The sequence below is a fragment of the Gracilinanus agilis genome, chromosome 1 (genome assembly GCF_016433145.1).
Source record: "Gracilinanus agilis isolate LMUSP501 chromosome 1, AgileGrace, whole genome shotgun sequence".
NCBI lineage: Eukaryota > Metazoa > Chordata > Mammalia > Didelphimorphia > Didelphidae > Gracilinanus > Gracilinanus agilis.
The window spans coordinates 399,629,409-399,638,708 of record NC_058130.1 but is presented as its reverse complement, the minus strand read 5'-3'; the positions used below and the strand labels follow the sequence as shown (position 1 = coordinate 399,638,708).

Sequence of the window (9,300 nt, the reverse complement as noted above, 5' to 3'; positions counted from 1 at the left end):
CTCCATTTTCTCATTTATAAAATGACTTGGAGAAGGAAGTAGCAAATACTACTCTAGTATTTTTGCCAAGGAAACCCAAATGGGGTCCCAGAGTCAGACATAACTGGAAAATGACTGCACAATAACAATGATCTAACTAGACCTGGCAGTACATTCAAAAGGGCTTTCTTTAGTTGACCTCAATCATTTTTCTTTTCGGCTGCATTCTTTTTGACTTCTCTGCTCTTGGTTTGATTTCTTCACTGAAGGCAACCTAGTTAGAAACAAGGAGAGGGAGAGGTCTTTGGCCCTCCCCACTGAGGCTAACATGCAGACTTAGGGAAACCTTGATTTTTGCCTCTCTCTTTTTTGTTTTAGGCGAAAGGATTGGAGCCTCTAAAGGTCTCAAAAGGTCAGGAGAACAAGTGTTTGGTCTTGCTTGTATCTCTACATCTGGCATTTGCAAACAGCTCAACCTTACCACCACGTGAAACACAGTGACATATGAATGACCTTTGTGACAACCCAACAATAGCTGAGACAAGGACTCATTCAGCAACAGTGCTGCATTTGTATTTGAACTTGGTGGGACCAATGCTATGTAGGAACTGAACTAAATTTGAGCTCATTCTCCCCAGAGGCTGAAGTAGAAAAGAATGTGCTCTGAGGAGTGAGGGGAAATGTTTTAACTTTTGTTTTTTCCTCTTTATTTGAAGTAAATATCCCTCTGTAAAAGCTAATAGATGCTAAATGATTAGAAGTAGGGTACTAATCCTGGGAACCTAATTGGGGAAGAGTACTACTAGTGGAAATGAAAGCCAGCAACTGAAAACATCTCTAAAACCCTCAGGGTACCCCAGAATCCTGAGAGGTAGCCACCCTGGCTCTGGAAAATAAGCCATAGTATAAGAGCTATATATTGTTGTGTGTGCTTCTTTTTCAAAGACAGCCAAATGACATCATGGAGTAGTTTTGACTTCTGCATTGTGATACATATACATGCATTCTGCTTGAAGTTGCATATGCCTTACTGGAGCAAGCTGAAAACCAAATATGCCAGCTACTTCATGAAGCCTTCAATATCTTTCCTATTCTTCCTCTTGGCTGAAAATAAGCTTTCGATCCTCAGATTCCTCATACCACTTTGGACATTACCTTTATATTTATGGCATGCTGCCTGTTATTTATGTACATGCCTCATCCTTCTCACCACCTTGACTGCAGAGACTACATCTGTTTCATCTTTGTATCCTAGCACCTATTACAGCATCTTGTACATAGTAGGTTCTAAATAAATATTGGTTATAAAGTAAATGGAAAGAACAAAAGAATGAAACTGGATACTGTGTAATTAATAAATGACCAAAACTGGTCCAAGTGAAGAAATGATAAAATGTACCTCTGTCATTTCTTTTCAGAGTTGTAGTATGCTGGATGTCAAATCCCTCATATACTTACTATAAGATTTGGATGATGTTTTGGTTATTTTTGTTGCTTTTTTAAAAATGTCTTATTCTTTGTTATAAGGGATGGTTCACTGGGTATGTAAGGAGTAATATATTTTAAAACTAAAGTGATATAATTGGAAAATGAAAAGTAAACCAGCTCTTGAGGTTCAGATTAGCAAAATTTACAAAAAAGGAAAATGACAAACATTGGAGAGTCTATAGGGAAGAGATAGATTCATGCACTGTTGATGAGTTGTGAACTACTCTAGCTATTCTAGAAATCAACTAAGTTATTAAACTGTACAGAGCCTCTAACTCAATACCACCACTAAACTAGGTCTTTGATCACCACAAAGAGTTCAAAGAGGAAAAGGACCTATAATATAAAAATACTTATAACTCTTTTTATAGTAGCAAGCTAAAAAAATCCAGCCATTAATTAGGAATGGCTGACCAAACTAAGACAAAAGCAAGTAAGCATAAGCAAAGAGGCAAAATGATTATTTGAAGATATGATTTGCTTAAAGAATCCTAGAAATTCAACCAAAACTGATATAATTTATTAGCTTAAGAATACAATATAAACTGGCAAAAAGCCATTAGCCAAAAAAAGATAAAAAATGTAAATTCCATTAAAATAATTAAGAATATATTAAAATATGGAAGTTGATCAAGACATTCTCAGGATTAATATATGAACACAAAACATTCTTCAAAAATAAAGACTTAAATGACTACAACAATAATCATTGTTTATGGCTGAATTGTGCCATAAAATAAAAATGATGATACTACCTATATTTATAGATTTAATGCTGTTTTTATCAAAATAAAAATCAAAAAAGTTTAAAGAGCAAAAATGAAAAAAATGGAAAATCAAAAAGACCTAGATTGACCAGATTTTAAATTATATTACAGTATTATATTTGTGGTTTTTATTTATTAAATTATATTATAGTATTAAATTATATTACAGTAGATTATTAAGACTAATTGGTAATGGTTAAATCAAAATATCAATAATCAGAAGATACTAAGTAAGCAAGACCCAGAAGCAATAAAATCTAGTATCCTAGCCTTAGATTAAACTCAGCTAGGATTAAACCCAGGTTGTACAACACATAGAGTGATAGAACATAAGAGTCAGGAAACACTAGAATTCTCCTTCGGACTCTTTACTAGTTGTGTTACCTGGAAAGTCATTTTACTTCTCATAAGTAATTAGTAGCTACCCTCCAGGATTGCAGTGAGGATAAAAATGAGGTATTTGGGGGGAAAAAAATAAAACCTTTGTACTTCTTAGAGCACTAAAAGTTATTATTACTAAAGCCCAGTACAACTAACAATAGGGCAAAAAATCCTCTCTGTTGTTCCATTACAATCTCAGCTCCTAGAACAGTGCCTAACAAATAGCAGGCAACTAGTACATACTGATATTTGGTTTTCTAAAATTGGGAACACTGAAATGTGGCAAAAATTAGGCTTAGGCTAGCATCTTACAAGGTATGGATAAGCCATCTTGATTTTATGTTGGCGATATAACCCAGTCCCTCCCCTCTTTCCAGGATTTTAATTTCCTGATGAGTACTCTTTGATCCAGTGACACTGGCTTCCTATTTATTTGACAACCAAGACATTCCATCTCTCTGCTCCAGGCATACTTTTTGAATGACCACTATTCCTAGGAATTCTTTTTTCATTTCTATCTCCTGCCTTACTTTTTTTTCCAAAAAAAATCCTATCTTCTATAGGAGGCCTTCCCTTACCTTTTCCTAAAACCCTCCCCTTTTCTTAAAATAGATGCCAAGAATCTGTTCCAAGACAGAAGGACAGAAAGGGCTTAAATAAATGACTTGCCCTGGGTCACACAGTCAGGAAGTACGAGGCCACATTTGAACCCAGGTCCTCCACTCCATGCCTGGCTCTCTATCAAATTACCCACCTCCCCCCAACATTAAATTCCAATGCTGTCCATCTTTTATTTCCTATTTATTGTTTGATTTGTATATATTTGTTTGCATGTTGTCTCCCCCATTAGATTGTAAGCTCCTAGTGGGCAGGGGCTGTCTTTTGCCTCTTTTTGTATCCCCATTATTTAGCAAAATTCCTGGCACATTGAAGGCCCTTAAACATATTCATTGAATAAATGAATGTGAAGGGAAAAGGGGTAAAAAAAAAAGATTGAGGGAATAAACATTGGCAAAGAAAAAAAAAACTATCTTTCACATGAGGATTTTAGGAAACCTTTGTGATTCAAGTGAAAAATTTGAGGCAACTGAAACAATAACTTCACTGAAGTAGCAATATATGAAACTGAGTCATTGAAAACATCAGGCTTTTTCACTTACCAACAAAACCCAGCAGGACTACGGTCATATTCCTCTCTAAACCACTAAAGCATGAACCTCTTCTTTGCACTTAGCACATCCCTCTATTATGATGGTTATTCATGTCTATTTTTCTCCACCTATTAGACTATGAGGACCTAGAGGTTTAGGGAACTTCTTCCTATCCCCAGCAGCTAACCCAATGCTTTGCATATAGCAGACACTTAGATGTTTTAATTTAAATAACTCCTGGGAGAAGTGCAAAGAGACTGATTTGGTTCAAATCTCATCAATCGGGCCTTTAGATAGGGAGATTTATTGCAAATTGGAGATTGTGCGCTCTGATGGTTTTATTCGGTTTCTTTCGTTGATCCATCTTTGGGACCTATGGTGGCCCTGGCCTTGGTGCCAATGTTGGGGCTCCAGGGATGAAGTCAAATTACGTCAACTACGCCCCAACCCCTTTAACAAAAACCACCACCTCACAAAGGCTTGATGTCCCCCACTCCCGTCATCGTCCTTCCTTTCCCCTCTTCTCCCATCCCCCTCTACCATCTTTCCCTTCCCTTCCCTCTTCTCCCTTCCCCCTCTGTCATTCTCCCCTTTCCCTTCCCCCCTATCCCCCTTTCCCTCCTTCTTCCTCTCCCTCTTTCTCTCTGTCCCGGTCCCAGGAATGCTCGGGAGCCCGGAAGGGTCCGGTGTCTCTTCCCCTCCCTTCTCCCCTTACTACTCGTCCTCTCCCACCCTCCTTCCGCCGATTCATCATCTTTCTCCTCCTCCTCCTCCTCCTCCTCCACCTCACCTTCTCCCCCAGGAGGGAAAAGTAAGCCTCCATGTCTCTAGCTATTTCTTGACCCAAATCTACCAGGGCTGCGTTCCTGAGCAGTCCAGTAAGACCAAGAAACTCGGAATCCGCCAGGTCACTCCCCTTCGCCCAGAGGGGAATGGGAGTCCCCAATCACCTCCCCCGAAGCACGAGTGCAACGGACGGGGGAATGGGAGGGGGAGACGCACACGGCCGCGCGCCAACCCCTCTTATCCCGGGAAGAAGGGCGCGGCACGAGTTTCCTCGTTTCCTTCTAAAGTCTCCTCCGATTCAGGACCAGGGCTCGGCTCCCACCAGTCTATCTTCTACCACTTTACCCTCGGAGAGCAGGGACCCGTGGGAGGGGCTGTGGTGGGGGGCGGGAAGACCTCTGCAGCACCGGGAGGGGGAAAGAAAACGAAGGGGGAGGAGTCAGGGGGAACCCGGAGGAGACGACGCGGACCTTAGCCCCACCCCTCCGGGATGGAATTCTGCTTCCCCATTGGTCGGAGCATGACGTCAGTCTCTCCCCGCCTCGACGACGAGGCCGCGCCCACCCATCACTTTCGTTGCGCCCCGCCCCTTTCCGAATCTCGCTAGAGTCCGCTTGTCCGCCTTGTCCGCTTGCTTCAGCCGGTGCTGAGCCCAAACCCTTCGCCACGCGGAAAGCTAGAGAGAAGACATAAGGCTGCGGTCGCCGGCTGGGATCTTTGTCTGGGCGAGCGGAGGGGATAGGTTGCTTCGCGGCCAGCAACACCACCTGTCGCTAGGCGAGAAGCCAGGTAAGGACCCGGGCGGACGGAATGCTGACTTCCGGGCGGCGTGAGGGGAAAGAAGGGGCTGCCCCAGGCGGGGCTGGGAATCTATGGCCCCACCAGTGCGGAGGAGACTGGGAGAGATTGCGGCCACGGCCTCCACATCTCTCCCCGGCCTCCCGCACCCCTTTCCCCCTCCACACACACACACCCTGCCTGGCCTGGCGGTCCTGGGGGGCCCCTTCGCTCTGTGGGCCGGAGGTGGGGTAGGGGTCCTTCACGCACTACTTCCTCCCGAGAGCCCCGGTGCAAGAGACCCAGGTCCTGGGTCTAACGGGATAGACTATGGGGCTCAGGGCCCCGGAACCTCCCTCTCTCCTTTCCACCCGTTACCTCATATAACCTCTGGCTACCTTCCTCTTGATGCCAGGTGCGCCTTCAAGTTCTGGGTGGTGAGGCACCAGTGGTCTTACCGAGAAAAAGAGAGAGCATCCCTGCCTATCTTGGAGCCGCCGCCTCCCCCCATTCGAGTTTGCCTTTGGAAAACAATCTTCAAGATAGGCATTTCCATCTGAATTAATTTAGTTGGTGTGCTCCTGTGACCCCGAGGGAGTGAAGTAGTATTGCAAGAAGGGCAGCTTCTTATATTGGAATACATACCTGCCACTGAGGGACAGGTGGTTGTTTTGTTTTAAATGGATGCATCTATCTTAAGAAACTGAAGTGGGAAGACAGAGATAGTTTTCAGAAATTCAGATTCCATTGCATCTATAGGATGGGCAGCAGGTGGTTAGTTTTGGTTTTGTCTTTCTAGGAATACCTCTCCAATTATGTGTTAAGATTTCTTGGCCCCAAGGATAAACTATCCATTGGTTTCAAGCGAATGCTTGTTAATGATAATGATGAATCTTTAAAAAATAATGAGTGACTTTGGTGTCCATATTGTCCCAAGTATGATCAAAATAATAAATTGCAGTAGAGACACTTTTTAAAGAAATGTTTTGGGCTTCATAAAATGATTACTATGTAGAAGAAATCTCAACATTAATGTAGCTTTGCAATGTGTATTCATGTTTTAATAGTTATCACTAACCTCTTATAATTCTAACCTTTTAAAATTACAAATATATATCTCTTTTTATCTTTCTCATAGCATTGTGGAAGATGGAGAGGAGAGAAACATTCCTACTCAGAAAACACTTAACTGACTTTTTTTAACTACAGAAATCGAAGTGGACTAAGTCTACGCTGTTGATTACTGTTGATTTTGGTTGCACAATTAGTTAAATAGTTGGCATAAGTTTAGGGGAAAACATGTACATTAGTAATCATTATATATTAAACTTTAAAGGATCAAACTTGTTTTAAATGTGTTACTTTGTAAGCTTACTTTTAACCTGTAGGGGGCTTTTAGTATGATAGTTATAAAGACTAGAAAGTTAGATGTAGAAAATGAAACTGCTGACATGGCCTTAGCAATAAAATGAGTAGGAAATGTTGGTGAGTGTATTTTTAGAGCAGAGTTGTGCTCTTAGAATTAGGACAAGTTTTTGTATGTTACATGCTTGAAAAATCATTCTTTAATACTTAAATTTTCTCTGAGATATATGCATCAGCATAGGCCAATTCAAACTCCAGCCCAACATTCATCTCCTTTTCCTGGATTATTTTTTCCAGTGGTCTTCCATATATTCTTAATGAAGGAAACCTAAATATACAAAATATATATTTCTTATGCATTAATAAGTAAATAGTATGCCTATCAAAATATTTATGTGATTTATTTTTATCATTTATATACAATAACAAAGCACTTACACACTTTATTTTATTTAGTCTATAGTAAGTCTTTGAAGTAGCATATATCCCCATGTGAATAAACTGAGGCTCAGATAGGTTAAGTGACTCCAAGGACATATATAACTAATCGAGAGTAGAAATGGGCTTGAACACAGAATAGTGTTCTTGCCACTACACCAATTGTTCAGACTAAAAATTATGCTAACCTAGAAAACTCCAGTCCATATTTTGAGTTTATTTTATTTTCCTTAAACTTAAAGGAAATTGATAATTTTTCTTCCATTCTACCATTCCACTTTTAACTAGTAATGCTCATGTATTCTTTATATTTAATTCTAGCTTGCTATTTAAAATAAACACTTGTTAAATTAAATTCTAATAGGTTAGTATAGTGTTAGACCTAAAAGATTAGGTGTTCTTTTGTATATTTAAATTGATATAATTGTAGAGGGTCTAAATGACTATTCTGTGTTAAAATGCAATTGACACTGAAATCTGGTGTCATCCTTTGAAAACAGTGGACGGTTGAGTAATGATAACTACTAGCAGGAAAAATATGTCATATAGAAGGTTGCAAAATTTATTTTAAATTGATCATTTTAGTTTCTTGAATATTTCTGTTTCTTAGTTTTGATAAATACTGCATATTTCTATTTTAATTATTACAATGAAATTAATATTTACAAATTGTACAATTGTTAATTCAGAAGTTTCTTGCTGAATTCTATATTATATTTGCTATAAAGAGCTTAATCACAGAGAGGTAAAAGAATTTCAGAGTACAGTAGAGTTCTTTATTATATTATATCAGAGTCAAGGGAAGTGATAGTGCTTTTTCTATTAACATCAGTGTAAACCATTCTGTTTGTTGCTCCATAATATTAAGCATATTTTATGGTAGTTTGGACAGAGGTCATGACTTAAATACTCTTACCCTTAAAAATTTCTGCAATAAATTTCTGAGTTTCCAAAACTGAAATACAGATAGACCTTGCTTTATTTGATAAAATTTTTCTGGAAAGCTATATGATAAATGAAATTTAAAGTAGTAGCTTCCAAACTCTTCTGATCACATCCCTCTCAGCAAAACATTTTAGAGCATATCCCCATACATGTTTTTCTGTTTGTACATTACATACATGTACAATTGCACTACTGATTATACATAAATTAATAAAATTTAAATAAAATTAAAGAGTGATAGAGAAATAGAAATAAAAGTGACATAATATTTGATCCTAGAGTTGAGAGTTCCCAGAAAATAAGCAATAATAATAAATAATTTAGCAAGTAGAGTTTTGATATGATCAGACCTCACTTTAAAATAATGACTTCTATCTTGGAGGGTGGATGGGCAAAGGAATGAAGGGAGTGTAAAGAGAAATGAGATAAGGAAATTAGGAGGCATTTTCTTCAGTCGTGATGAAAGGCAATAAGCCCTTGAACTAGGATGTGACTGTATAAGTAGAGAGAAGTGGAGAGATGTGAGAAATGTGGAGGTAGAAATAATAAGGTTTGGCAGAAAACTACTAAAATGATATACGAGGTAAGTAGAGTGAAGAACTGAAGATGATGCTGAAGTTGCTTACCAGGACAACTAGAAAAATAATAGTACCCCCAGTAGTACAGGTAATAGGGAAGTTTGGAATCTGGATAGGTTTAGAAGAACACAACGCATAGATGCATATTTTGTACAACTCACTATCCCACTGATGATGGCAAAGGGGTCAGGAATTCTAAGTGATGATTCTAGGGGTATTGGGTGCTCTAGAAGGAAGAGGATTTTTCTAGCAGCTTCTGTACTGCTGTTGGTGCAGGTACTCAGACTGGGTTAGGCTTTAACAGCCGTAGGAGCCAAGATTGCCACAAAAGTGGGGAAAGAGTTTTGAGAGCTTACATTGCAGGAGAGGCCTTCTTGGGTAGTTTTGGGAAATTAATAGGTCTGTTTATGTTGGAAAGAAAACCCACAATTGTCCATCACTTAGAAGGTGAGTTTTGGTTTCTTATTCTGGATTAGTTGATCTCATACTCCTATAGTCATTCTTCCATGGCCCCAGTTTGTAGACTACCACACAAGATTAAGACAATTATGAAATTACTAATCTCTCCTTCCCCTCCCCTCCCCTCCCCTTCTCTTTCTCTCTCTCTCTCTCTCTCTCTCTCTCTCTCTCTCTCTCTCTCTCTCT

General features: G+C 39.4%; 1 protein-coding gene across 1 annotated transcript in view; it reads left to right on the top strand.

The window, feature by feature from the left end:
• The first annotated feature begins 5,203 nt into the window (after positions 1–5,203).
• Positions 5,204–9,300, top strand: part of ME2 (malic enzyme 2) — a 95,216-nt gene continuing 91,119 nt past the window's right edge. Inside the window, exon 1 of the mRNA XM_044664710.1 lies at positions 5,204–5,341. The gene's annotated coding sequence lies outside the window, so the exon portion shown is untranslated. The remainder of the gene's footprint in view (positions 5,342–9,300) is intronic.